The 14,185-nt window shown below is 33.6% G+C and overlaps 1 protein-coding gene across 9 annotated transcripts in view; it reads right to left on the reverse strand.

Annotated features, from left to right (window-relative positions):
* Window positions 1–14,185, reverse strand: part of LOC108359962 (uncharacterized) — a 68,426-nt gene that overhangs the window by 37,051 nt on the left and 17,190 nt on the right. The window lies entirely within an intron of this gene.

Consider the following 14,185-nt stretch of genomic DNA (forward strand, 5'->3'; position numbering starts at 1 on the left):
GATACTAGCAAGTCAATATTCTTTTTAAGTCTGATCAAAAAATTCGTTGTCGTTTAAAAAATAAAGGGAATGCCGCATTATACTAAAGCCGGCCTTTCGACATAAGCTACTTTTCCATACGAACACAGATATGTACATATATGTACATGTATAGCGGTATATATGTATGTATACCGGTTTATTTTTTAACTAAGTTACGAATTGTATTTAAGATACACCCACCAAAAAAAGTTTCCATACAGAGCTTTTTTGCAAATGTCAAAATATTTTTCATAAAAAAATCCTTGGTTTTTCATAAAAGTATGTGTAGTTCATTCCATAATAGAAACGCTTCAAACAGATGAACATAAGTTTCCAACTTTGTGTAAAATTTAGAAAAATTTGCCAAATTTTCAGAAAAACTTCAAAATTTTTTGGGCAGAATTTCTAGAAAATTTTTGACTACACAATACAATACATAGTCCATTCAACTTTTATATAATAATATGCTGATTTGAAGCTGCCGTAAAAAAAATTTAAATTTTGCCGAGAATTTGCAAAGCTTAAGTTATTTGTTTTTGTTATTTTATGGCCTTATAACAATTATATTCAACAATTTTTATTGAGCTCGAGGCCGTTTTTTAATGAAAACTTATTGTGGAAAAGCAACAATAATTTGAAAAAATGGTAGAATGGCTATTTCGGAAATCACCTCATTTCCTCATCAGACTTCTTTCAGTAGGATTCGAACCGACGATCCCACTGACCCAGCCAGTTGCCTACGCACTGTGCTAAGTTCGCCTTGTTGATTCTTGTTGCTTATTACCACTATTTCACTTGTTACTTTTCCACAATAAGTTTTCATTAAAAAACGGCCTCGAGCTCAATAAAAATTGTTGAATATTTTACGTAAACTTTTAAATTTATATTTAGTAAANACTTGTTACTTTTCCACAATAAGTTTTCATTAAAAAACGGCCTCGAGCTCAATAAAAATTGTTGAATATTTTACGTAAACTTTTAAATTTTATTTATAACCTTTGTAAAATCAACTACATATATCTATTTTCATGAAAAATTAACGATTTTTTTTTTATTGTAAAAGCACTAAATATTGTTAAAAAAAAATTCCTATAGGGAAACTTCGGCCGCTGTGGTGCTTACCACTAGCAGTGCGCGCTTCCACTCCACATCGCCTGGGTTCAAACCCTGGTCAAAGCAACATCGCCAAACAAAGCAATTTCTGCCATGAAAAACAGCTTCTCATAAAAATACAATCGCCGTTCAGAGTCGGCATAAAACTGAAGGTCCCCCTCCGCTTTGTGTGACAACATCAAGGCGCACGCCACAAATCGGAGGAGAAGCGCGACCAAACAGCGCCAATCTATTATTATTATTATTATTATTATTATAGGGAAACTTTTTCTAGTGGCTGTATTTTGTACTAGTAAATCTTTTCGCACACATGTAATGTATTATGTAATGTATGGTATTATAGAGAATTCCAAAAAGTTTAGGAAAAAAGTTAGGAAAAAATTTTCGTAAACTTTTTAAACCATTATCCCCAGTATTTTGTCGATGTTAATAATATTATTGGCACTGTTAAGCTGCGGTTTGTGTATCGAAATTTTGGATAATAACTTGTAATAAAGGAGATTGAAAATAAGGAGACCTGCATTTTTTATTTTGAAATTGGTTAATATATAACTATTACGCCTGGGCTTTTAAGTTTTTCATATACATATTTTATTCGAGGAAAATACATTTTTTTTTTTGTTCAAAATAGAAAAATACCTGGCGCCTTATTTCGATATTCGTCAATTTTGGGGTGTGGTCACAATAATGTGCGAGTGTTATATGCGCATATATTCCATAAAGTTGGTTTCTGTCGAGCAACTTAACGTTACAAACGTTAAAAGCAGTTACATAATTTAGGGTGTTCCACAGAAGCCGACTTAAGTACACACAAATTGTAGGGTTTGGTAAACTGGTACTCCAGTTAAGGTATTGTTTATCAATAACATTTAAGCAGATTAAATTGTGTGGCAGAATAAATTGTAATTAATTAGTATTATTATTGCAATTTAATCGCACAAATTAGCGATCGTCCAATAGGCTTAAAACTTGACGACTTTCAACAGACAACACATAAATTTAGAAAGTTTACAAGTGTGCATAACGATTCATATGAAACCGGTTTTCTAAACTGAGTTATACATGTACGAAAGCTTTCCAAAGTCTTCCATATTGACCGAGTATTTCAAGAAACATCAGTCAAAATTACATTAATATATTTTTAATTGGAATCTCTAATGAATCTTGCCAAGCGCTTACGATTATTAGTTTAGCCAATGACAATGATTGCAATGCAATGAATATTCACACGATCAGCGCACAACGCCATAAACGTTGCAGAACCGGCGGCGGTGGTAGATAAAGACAGCGTGCGCGAGATCAAAAAAGCATATGCGGCAATACTACAGTGCGGATGAGCAACGTCATCCATACCAAGATGAAGGTGGGTAGGTACTTTGTAGCATTCGTACATACATACATATGTCCGAGTATGTAGGTTGATACGCGCAAAAGCACGCGAGTTTCTGGAAACCAACATATGTACATATGTACATATGTAAGTATTAGAAAATTATGTACATACTTATGTACATTCCTTGTAGAGCATCTCTCATTCTTTATTCAAAACGTTTGACCACAACTTGTTTTCTTTTCATATATTGTTTTTTTTTATTTTTTTTTCATTGGAATGCAGATTCGTTGTAAACTCATATATGTACATTAGACTGCATCACTCCCCATACAAAAAAAAAAATCGGTACTGTTTTTCCACTGGAACTATAAAATCTATTATATTTTAAGACTTCCACCAAAATATCTCGGAAAAATATTAAGATTTACGTGAGCGGGACCGGTTTGAAAATACAAAAATTTAGTTTTTATTAATAAAAAAAGTTTCTTTTTAATATTTTTCGGAAAAAAATGCCCCAAATGACTAAAGAGTTTAAGTTTAAAAAATTTGCATAAAAATATTTTAAACAAATTTTCTACGGAGTCATAATAATGAGATTTTTGATGCTGTTTTTGAACTTTGTTCAAAGACTGGTTTAAGAAAAACTTGAATCAATCAGCCCCAACTCTACCAATTTGGACTTATGAGGTATCATTGGAAAGGATAAAGAAAAAATGGAACGCGTATGAGTTTTTTTCCAAAGAAATAAAAAGGGTGAGAAAGTACCTTTCCGATGATACCTCACAAGTCTAAATCGGAAGGGTTTAGGTTCAATTATTCAAGTGTTTCTTATACCAATCTTTGAAAAAAGTTAAAAAAGCAGCATCAAAAATCTCATTATTATGATTCCGTTGATGAAAATTGTTAATATTTTTATGTAGATGCTTTAAGCTTAAACTTTTTTTATCATCTGAGGTGATTTTCTTTTCCAAAAAATCCTTAAAGATACTACATATTTTTATTCATAAAAACTCTATTTTTAGAGGTATTTTCGAACCGGTCCAGCTCACGTAAATCTTAATATTTTTTCAAAATATTTTGGTAGAAGTCTCAAAATATACTAGGTTTTGTAATCCCGCCGGAAAAATCGCAACTTTTTTTGGTGATGCAGTCTAATGTACATATGTTAAGCGCTGAAAGATCTGTTGATATTAAATTCCATAAATTAATTGATTTTATAGATTTTGTAAGGCATTACAGATTTCTTACTTCGGCAGCAATATGTATATGTACATTAGAGTGGTCCTTAAATGTAGGAAACAAATCTTTACATCAGATTTCCTAAGCCTCAACCTCTAGGTCAATGCTTATATGTAAAATTCAGTAGCGATTGGAGACGATTAAGGCATGTCGCACAGGGGGCAAAGTACAGATTCCTCTATAGAGACTCAAAAAATTAATATTAATTTTCTTTTCATCTAATACCCAAATTCGATACTACTAAAGTCGAGGATATCACATATAAATTTTGGTGCCGATTGGAGTCAGTGATTACGTCTTCATAGGGCAATCTGTACTTTGCCCCCTGTGCGACACGCCTTAACCGTCTCCAAACGGGCCAAAATATATATATGATATCTGTGACCGTGGTATTACCGATTGAAGGGTGACAAAAATCGTATATAATTATTATATTCCATCCCTGGTTCTACCGGAAAAATAAAATACTTCCTCAGCAAAAGTTTATTGATTTTTGTTGAGCCTCACAGAGCAATTCTGGCAACTAACTTGAAAGCCATTTTCGGTCTTTCGGAAGACTAATTGAAAAATCTGCTACCGAGGAAGTCTTAGCTGTTTTCTATTTGTCTTTTAGCAACAAGTTTTCTAAAAATTAAATGAAATTAAATTTGTTTTTTTGTAATATAGTTATTGAGCTTTGTACACATAATCGTGGTAACAATATTAAAAATGAAATGTTAATATGCCTTTGATAAAATTGTTTTTCTTTTGAAAATAATAAAAACTGCGAAATAAAAGAAAGTAATTTAAAAAAAATCTTTTTTTAATGTAAAAAGTTTCTAAAAGTTAAAATGTTTCTAAAAATGAAAAAGAAAATTTGACTAAAAAATAAACAAAATTCACAGATTAAAAAACTGCGAAAATAAGCTCCTAAAAACTAAATAAAACTAAAAAAAAAACCTATTTTTCTTTTTAAAATAATGTAATCCAAAAAGCAAAAAATATTATTAAAAAAACTAAAAAGTTTCCTAAAAATATTATTAAATTTAAGAAAATATTTTTCTTTTTGAAAGAATGAATTCTAAAAATTAAATGAAATTAAATTAATAAAAGAAAATATAACGAAAAAAAAGAAAAAATATATAGATATGTTTCTAAGTACTAAGCAAAATTAAAAAAAAATCTGTTTAAAACAATAAAATCCAAAAGGTAAATTAAAAAAAAAAAGAAAAAATAAATGAAAATAAGAAAATAAAACAAGTTTCTAAAAATTAAAAAAGTTAAGAGGAATACAGACATATCGCTACCTAAAGGTGAAAAGGTGCCAAGTCCACAAATTTTTTTTTAATTTAGTTTTAGATGCAGAATGACAGATAATGCGAAACTACATCGATTTTTCGTCTCTCTTGGATAATTTCAAAAAATGGACTTAGCACTTTTTCACCTTTAGGTAACGATATGTTCTTCTTTTAAAAACAATAAAATCTAGAAATTCTAAAAGCAAAATGATATAGAAGTGCTTCATGTTTAAGGAGCTTTTCGCCATGAAAGTTGGCAAGTGAGCTTTTGTTTCTGTAAGACTTTCATGTCAGAATAAACAAAGTTTTTCAAACTGTTGCCTACTGTTTTTCAATCGTTTTACAAATGATTTTCAACTATCTTAGCCAGGAATGCCTTGTTATTTTACTGACATTAGGGTAATACTTTAGGATGATAAGAACTGAGATCTGGTGGGTAAGTACTAAAACAGGGGTACTTGAGGTCACCTGGACCGACTATTAATGCCCAAGATACTTGCCAAACTACTTTAAATTCGAAGCTGTTCCGCGAACTTTTTTTTATCTGATACGGTCTAATGTACATACTAGGATATATGTTTAAATATATATACATTTGTAAGTATGTATAGTAGCGTATAGCATGTGACTTAAGATTTGTAAACAAACACACTAGTTTGCCAGCTGAGCATCGCCAATTGTTTATTTCAAAAGCGAATGCGAAAGTTGAAATGTTCAAACCGAAAGGTGGTTTATTTACTTATGTAGTATGTGATTAAAAAAAAAATTTAGAAAATAAAAACTAAAATACATTTACAATTCCCAAATAAATACAATAATTTCGTTTTCGTAGTAATGAACTTAAGTGGGTAATTAAATTTTATGATAAAACCAAAATTTTTGACTATAAATATAGTTCGCTAATTGCATTCCTACTAGCGGATGCGGTTGGTGGTCCCAATATTCGTGAAAAATATGGCGAAGGCCGTACTTCCTAATTACACCAATTTCTAGAAATTCGTATAATACAGCAAAACTTTCAATTTACTTTTCTATATAATAGAGTGGTCTTTAAATTATCAATATTTAGATTTTATATGGGGCACCCATTATTTTTCTCTACGTACAAAATAAGGATAGCCACGAAAATTTCAAAATTAAAAAAAAATTAGGAACCGCCTCCAGGGTTTGGAAACATTTAAATTTAAAAAACTATCGCGAAAATTCGACAAAATGAACTTATAACCTCCTGAGTTATATAGCTGGTCAAAGTCAAAGTTTTGTCGAAAGTTTGCGATTTAGAAAAAAGTTTTATTTTTTTAGCTCTATTAGCGACTGCTATTTTTTTTTTTAATTATGAAGTTTATATTTTAAAGGCAACTCTAATATATACACAAATGTATATATGTAGGAAATTTCTGTATATATAAATGAATACGTATGCATATGTATGTATATTCGCTGGAATACAATAGAGGTACACATACATATGTACATATGCGATTGTTTACATTGTTAAGCTTAAATGTTTTTATAGTTCGTGATTTGTCTCAGCTATAATTATTGGGTGTTTTTGAATTTCATATATTATGAGTGTTAAAATTAGGTATTGAGTTACATATATACGTAAATAAGTATGTATGCATGTATGTATATATTCTGCATACATACTTTTACAATACACATTTCCATACAAATTGCCATTGTTCTAATGCGAATTTCGCAGTTATTAGATATGAATGAATTTTTAAATTCAACTGAATCAATTATGACCTTTACCGTGAATTTCACACTCGAGTGGTTTTGAACGCTTTAGTGGTCATATTGTGTAAGCTATGTTTTAGTACCATTTTAGTATTCCTATTACCGCTTTTATTGTAAAAAGTTGATTCACAGTTGTACAGCACTTTTAAGAAAGTACAAAAAAAAAAAAAAACGTTGATTTCATCAAATTTCTTGCCAATGGTTTTATTTGTCAAATAAAATCGTTAGCTAACAATTTGCTAAGTATCATGAATTTACGCTTCAGCTAAAAACATGCTCAGATAAATAGTAAACAAGTTTTGAGGATTACGAGAAGTGGAAACTAAAAAATATTTGTTACATAAGTAAATATGTGGCTAAGTAGTAGATAAACGAGGCTGCCTTTTTAGTGAAGTGGGCTTCGATGTTCAGGGCTTGCTGTAACGCAAACGAGTTTAAACGTAAACCCCCAGAAAGACCAACACAGTAATTTTCTCTAGGAAAAGGAAAAGTGGCAAATTGCTAGAGCCATTCCTTCAAGAATAAATATACGCTTCTCCAAAGAGGTCAAATAGCTGGGAGTCATCCTTGATGCGCAAGGTCTCATGGAATTCCGCACCTACATATACAGAGGCAGTACACGAAGCTTCAGAGTTGCTAGAATACCACACCACGAACAGCGACAGAATGCCTTCTGATGTCCGAATCCCACCTACACAGTGAGGTGGCCATGCTCCCAGTTGAGGAGCACAACCTAAGGTTCTGCAAACAATTTCTCGTTCGCTGGCTTGAAGTAGTACCTCTTCCTAGGCGCTTCTGACACACTTGATACAACTATTGGACACGAAGCCGCACCGATAAGACAATAACGACATCCCCAGAGAGTCCGTCCCCTCCTGGTGCGATGAAGGCGGTCATTGAGGGCCAATCGCCATCAATATCTGACGAAGATAAGGCCTGAATATTATAATCAACTGAACTCATATTTATCCAAAGTCGAGTCCGACATACATACCAAACACACATAATTCCAGCTTGTGAGGATTCGTTCTCTGCACAACACAAACCTCTCTCTTCACTTTCCCACTTGGAGCGACCCCATCGGAACAGATAATTTCCTGGATTTAGAGGTAATTGTGCGTTTGCGATAGCGATTGATGGCCTAGCCGATTTAGGCAGGGCTTAGTAGTGCCGCTACTGCAACAACAACAACAACAACAACAACAACGAGCAGAAGCTGAGCGAGGCAAGAGTGTGAGAAGGTAGGAAGGAGGCGGGTAGCCATCGTAGCGCATACCCTGGTCCGAGCAACCTTTAAATTAGAATACGTTTCTTCTAACAGCGGTCACTCGCCGAAATGCAATGGCAAACCTCCGAGTGTATTTCTGTCTTGAAAACGCCTCTCTTACAAACCCATCGGCCGTTCGGAGATTTCTTCTAATACAGAAGACTATCCCAAGTTGATTTCAGCAGAGCTGCTTGCCATAAAGGCAACGATGAAATTCTTGGATGTGAGGCTGACTGCTGTTAAGTCGTCGTGCGAAGCGATTGATGCTCTAAAAGCAGAGATGCTTGCGTTAAAAAAAAAAAAAGAGACAGCTCGGTATGAAAATGAAACTGTAGCTACTGATCTGTACAGCAACTGCACACAGTGTAACGCCTGTGGCCAAAAATAGTAAAAATGAAAGTGGTAAATTTAGTAATATTTTGTTGGAGACCGATCATAAATATTAAAAGGCCTAAAAGGTTTTTACTGTTTCCTCCTTTTAGTAGATATAAAAATTTGCTTCTGAAAGTAAAAATATACTTGTATGAAATCTTTTTTCTATGAAATTTAACGTGTTAATAAATATTTTGCGAGTGGGTTGGCTGAAAAAATCCTGGCTAGGATATTTTTAATTACATATTTAAAAATTATTATTTTTTTAATTTTGTACTAATTTGTTTAATTAACCAATTATATAACTACCAATCGAAAGTATTAAGAGGTTTTTTTTGCCTACCTATCGGGTTGGCAAGCATGGACAGGTAGGTAATACCAGTAATTTTCACTCGTCTGTTTAACACATTTTATAGGCTTTATGCTTTCGATAGGTATATATGTAATTTGTTTATTAAACAAATGAGCGCAAAATTAAAAAAATAATAATAATAATTTTTTCATATTTAATTAAAAATATCCTGGCCATACATTAGTGTGTATTGTGAGCCTGGCAGTAGCCTAATTCTAACAATATCTTAAACAATTATAATATGGAAAACGTGCCCTGACTTAATTTCAATGTATTTTCGCGTATTATGAAGGTTAACACTATATTTCATCAAAATCAGACCATATTTAACATTTGGAGCCAGATTTTCTGTGGGTGGTGGTGGGCTTGCCTGTGCACCAATCCTCACTACATTTCAGATTTATGTTTTTACGGGTAAGACACATATGCAAACCAAAATTAATCAAAATCTGATCACTTTTAATATTTCCGCCCACAAGGGTGCGAGGCGTGGTAGTAGGTTAATCCTATATTTCAAATTTCTTCTTTTCTATGTGAAAGTAGATCATGTACGAAATTTTATGCAATTTGGACAACGTTTACTATTTTTATCCGCAGAATATATGGGGACGTTACGCTGTGTGGCATACCCAAAGCTGTTAACGAAAATTGTATCGAGATCTTCTCTGAAATATGCAAAGCAGTGCACACAGAGATGCCTACAGTGAGGAAAAATTTTCCGCTCAGCGCTCAAAGCAACTCTCGTCGAAATACCAGAACAAGGGCTAGACAAATTACCTCCTGGCAATATATAAAGAGTCCATGCGTTTCGGGACACACGTCGCTGTTGGCAGCTATAACTTTGAAGTAGTGAAGGACTTTGTCTTCCGAGGATCCAGCATAAACACCGCCAACAACGTCAGCCTGAAGATCAAGCGAAGAATAACTTTTGACTGCAGCTGCTACTTTGGGCTTGGTAGGCAAATGAAAAGCAGAGCTCTCTCTCGACGAACAAAAATCACGCTGGACAAATCTCTCATCATGCCCGTCCTTTTATATGGCGCAGAAACTTGGACGATGTCGAACAAAGATGAGCAAGTAAGATCTTCGGTCCTGTTTTCGTGGACGACGGGTATCGGAGAAAATGGAATGACGAACTCTATGAGCTTTTTAATGACATGGACATAGTTAAGCGCATAAAAATTCAGCGATTGTGCTGGCTTGGACATATTGTACGCATGGAGGACGACGCTGCGTTGAAAAGATCCTTCGACTCCGCACCCATGGGTGGACAACTAAAGCAAGGGCGCCCGCGAACAAAATGGAAGAACCAAGTGCAGAAGGACCCATGCGCACTTGGGATGAACATCCGGCGCAAATCGGCAAAGGAGAGAGTCAACTCACACACGGTTGTAGTGCCAAATAAGAAGAAGAAGAATACCGTGGATTGATACTTAAACGCTAGGAGGTTTAGTTCGGGTTAAACTCACCCAGTTAGAGGTTTGGGGTTTGGCTTTCGATGCTTCCTCTCCGTAAGAAAAAAACCAAACCAAGAAGAAAAAGATCATCAAAATGTTTTAAAAAAAAAAACAGCGGAAAGCATTGCCCGCTGCTTTTGAGCTAGTAGCTCGCCATTTAGTATGTTTACGAAATTTCGGGATTATCATCACTACTAATTTATATATAATTATACATTCGCCGACTGCATACTCGAAACAGAGTTGTAGAAGATTCTGAGTCGGTGAAGAAAAAACCCGCTTGCCATATGTTTTATTTTATTTTTATTTATTTTTGTTTTTTTTTTTTTTTTGGCGACACAATACTTATGCAAATACATACACGGTGTGTACCCTGCAAACCATTTTTTCAGAGTATTCTGAATCGTAAAGAAATTTTAACGAATTCGGAAAGATCCCATCCGATTTTTTTCCGAATTTTCTAAAATGAAATAAATTACGCACACTTCCATTCTTTTACGAAATTTCGGAAGAAAATCGGTGAAGAAATGAAAATAATGCTGCTATGTGAAGAATTTCTTGAAGACTTTTTTCAGAATTTTCTTTATTTTTCGTACAGAAATTTCTTTACGAGTTCGTGTCAACCACTTCATATAATTTTCTTTGAAGATTCGGAAAAAAGTCGTTACAGAAATCAGATACTCCTAAAGATTTCGTTAAGATTTCGGGAACTTTGGTTTGCAGGGTATGTAGGCATGTACATATGTAAATTTATTTAAGCTCATCTTCTGCGCAGCAGCAACACTTTAACAATCATCTCCAGCCACTAACTATGCCAGACGAAAAACACTTCAATTTGACTGAAAATAAAATACTAAATACTGAACAGGAAAATAACCGGTAACGGTTGAAAAAATTCGTGACGAACTTCATGTGCGCGACTCCAATCATTTTACAATTGCAAGCGAAAGAATAAAAAATAAAAATACTTCAAAATAATTCATAATTTGCAATTTTTTTTAATTGCAATTTAATTTGAAAAATTTCCATTGTTCGCCGCAATTTTCCAGCTCGACTTGTGGTAATAAAGCACGTCATAACTGTAATTTTACTTGCAAGCTGCGATCCCTTATGCCACTTCACCATCTTTATTTCGCTTTTTAAATTGTTGATTGACAATTGGTAATCGGACAAGCAAATATTTGTATACTCATTACCGGCAAGACATTAATTGTATTAACCAATTTAATGGTTATATGCCAACGAGCAGTGTTTGCATGACTGGGCATGCTTGTGTAAGTATGTATGGAAATGCCAACATTTATGTGCCAACTTTTGAAATGAGCTTATTTTTCTACACAACAGTAATACAGGGTGATTGAATTAATCTTACATATGTAAGCAATGAAATGTTGTGAAGTTGCTCAGCGCTATTCCAAGCAAGCCAAACAAGTGGATATTCGTACCTGCTGGCATTTTCGGAATGGTAAATTTTTATACCCGAGCGCACTTGTGCACAAGGGTATTATAACTTTGTTCACATAACGGTTGTTTGTAACAGGCAAAACGAATCGAGATAGATATAGACAAATGTATACATAAATGATCAGAATGAAAAGAGAAATCGATTAAGCGGTGACTGTCTGTCCGTCCGTCCGTCCGTCCGTCTGTGCACACGATAACTCGAGTAAAAATTGAGATATGCTAACGAAACTAGGTATGTGCACTTCTTTCAGACGTAGGACGGATGGTATTGAAAATGGGCAAAATCGGACAATAACAACGCCTACCTCCCACATAACGGTAATTTTCAAAAATACGAAAACTGTGATATTTTAGTAACTACTGAAGCTAATTCACTCAAAAATGATATTTACAATAAGTTTTAGACGAAAAATAAGAATATTGTAAATTTTTGGAAAATCGGCGTAGCCACGCCCACTTATGGTTACATGTGTATATCTTGGTAACCGCTGCCCCAATTTCTTCCAAACCTGGCACAGTTGTTGGCCTTGGTACAACATATCAAATGACTGAAAATTTTTAAAATCGGACAATAACCACGCCCACATTCCATATAACGGTAATTTAAAAAAATACAGAAAAAATAATTTTTTTTATTAAAATTTAAAAAAATTGTTAAATTTAAGTGTAAGGAATAAAAAATATATGTAGAAATATGTATTACTTCATTAAATAGTACGGGTGTTTAGCTTTCGTAAGAAGAAATAAAAACCTGCTAATTTTTTGCACCTTTCGAAGTAATGCGTTTTTCGCTAATGCATAAAATAATTTTTTTCATTTTTTGTCAGTGCCATTAGATCTGCACGATTCGTTCTATTTTCAAAAATGAAGTGTTAGATTAAAACGCTTGACTTGTGAACAATAGAGGTTTATTTTTTTGAAGAGTTGCCACCTGCTAAAAAATTTAATTCACATTTTTTAATGAATTAAATTAAGTATTAAGAGACGGATGTCAATCGAAATGTGTAGGAAAAGGGCTTATTTCTTAATTACATGTAGAGGGTTGCCACCAGTTAAAAAAATTAAATTCCATTTCAATTAAAGGAATTAGGTAATTGAAATAGAAAGATATCAGACGAAAGAGGTTTAAGAAAGTTTTAGCTTGCAAATATTACAAAGAGGGTTGCCACCTGTTGGTAAAGTCAAATTTTGTTAAACCAAAATAATAATTGTGTCAAACAAAAGGTTTACGACATCGTATTTGTTATTTTATTACAAATACATTCATTGTCAATCAGCGATTTGCTCTGATTACATTCCTTTTAAATGAAAAAATGTATTTTATTTTTTCGATTACTATACATTACATTTTCCCACTGGGATGGTGCTTGGAGGTAGAAGGGTATAAAGCAGCGATGGACAGAGCGAGCTTTTACTGTGCTCACGCCTATACAAAATGTATATAAAGTTTAAAGGAGCTTTGCCCGCGGCAAGGCGGTGCCCATATTTAGGGATAAAACGATACCATGGAAGTATCGATATCTGTACTTGGAAGTAGCATCGATACCTACTTATATCGATATTTGTACCTACGTGTATAAGAATTGTATAAAAAAGTAGCTTATGTGACTATCATTTTTGATTTTAGACGAATGGTACTTATATAGTCTTTTTAAGAAAAACTTTATGTTTTAAAACATGTTTTGCCATCCTAGGCCTCCAAAAAACAGGAAATTTTTTTTTTTTTTTTAAGTCCACAGAATTTGCTTATTTTTTATGTATGTATCTATCTACGTATTTGTCCATTTGTAGAGAATTTACAGGGGAGGAAAAAAAAAAGCTTTTCAAAACATTTCCTTCAAGAATGTTGCATAAGGTTCCGTTGCAAATTAAAAGATTTCGAATTACTTGTCAGCTTATCGATTTTTCTGTGCCTGGACTTAGTAAATTTGCCTTTAATTGAACATAATCGGAAAGAAATAAAACAAACACGTCAGTTAATCCTTTGGAGGCGTTAAGTTTTTAATTTACCTTGCTTTCTATATCCAAATATGAGTTATCACAAAAAGTGGACTTAGCAACTTTTCACTGTAAGCAATATGTTAATGAGATGATAGTACCAAAATTTTTTAACTATTCACGATAATAATTACTTGGTATCGGACGAAAAGTATCGAGTATGTACTGGTATTTACTAGTATCGTTTTGTCGCTATGCACATACCAAGGCACTGGCTTAAGCGTAAAGGGGAAACTCTCTCATGCGATCTCATGAAAGCCGCTCTTGCTGCGCTGTGAACTTGATGTGGACCCAGCTAAATATGAGCAAGTCTTTTTTAGCAATTAGTAAAGCCACAACCGCGCTCTTTATCTGTAAAGTGTATAATAGAGTTTCTCAACTAAGATAATTAACTAGATCTACACGCTTTTAAGCGTCCGATTTTACACTACGGAGACCTAGTCTGGCGCTTACCCCTAAGAAATCAATGGGGCTTAAACAACACCAAATCGTACAAAGGAGTGAGTGCGGGGTTTGGTGTAAACGGAGTTCTATGCTCTTCACCAATGG

This window comes from Rhagoletis zephyria, unplaced genomic scaffold (assembly GCF_001687245.7).
Source record: "Rhagoletis zephyria isolate East Lansing unplaced genomic scaffold, Rhagoletis_zephyria_1.1 Rzeph_scaffold_00496, whole genome shotgun sequence".
Lineage (NCBI taxonomy): Eukaryota > Metazoa > Arthropoda > Insecta > Diptera > Tephritidae > Rhagoletis > Rhagoletis zephyria.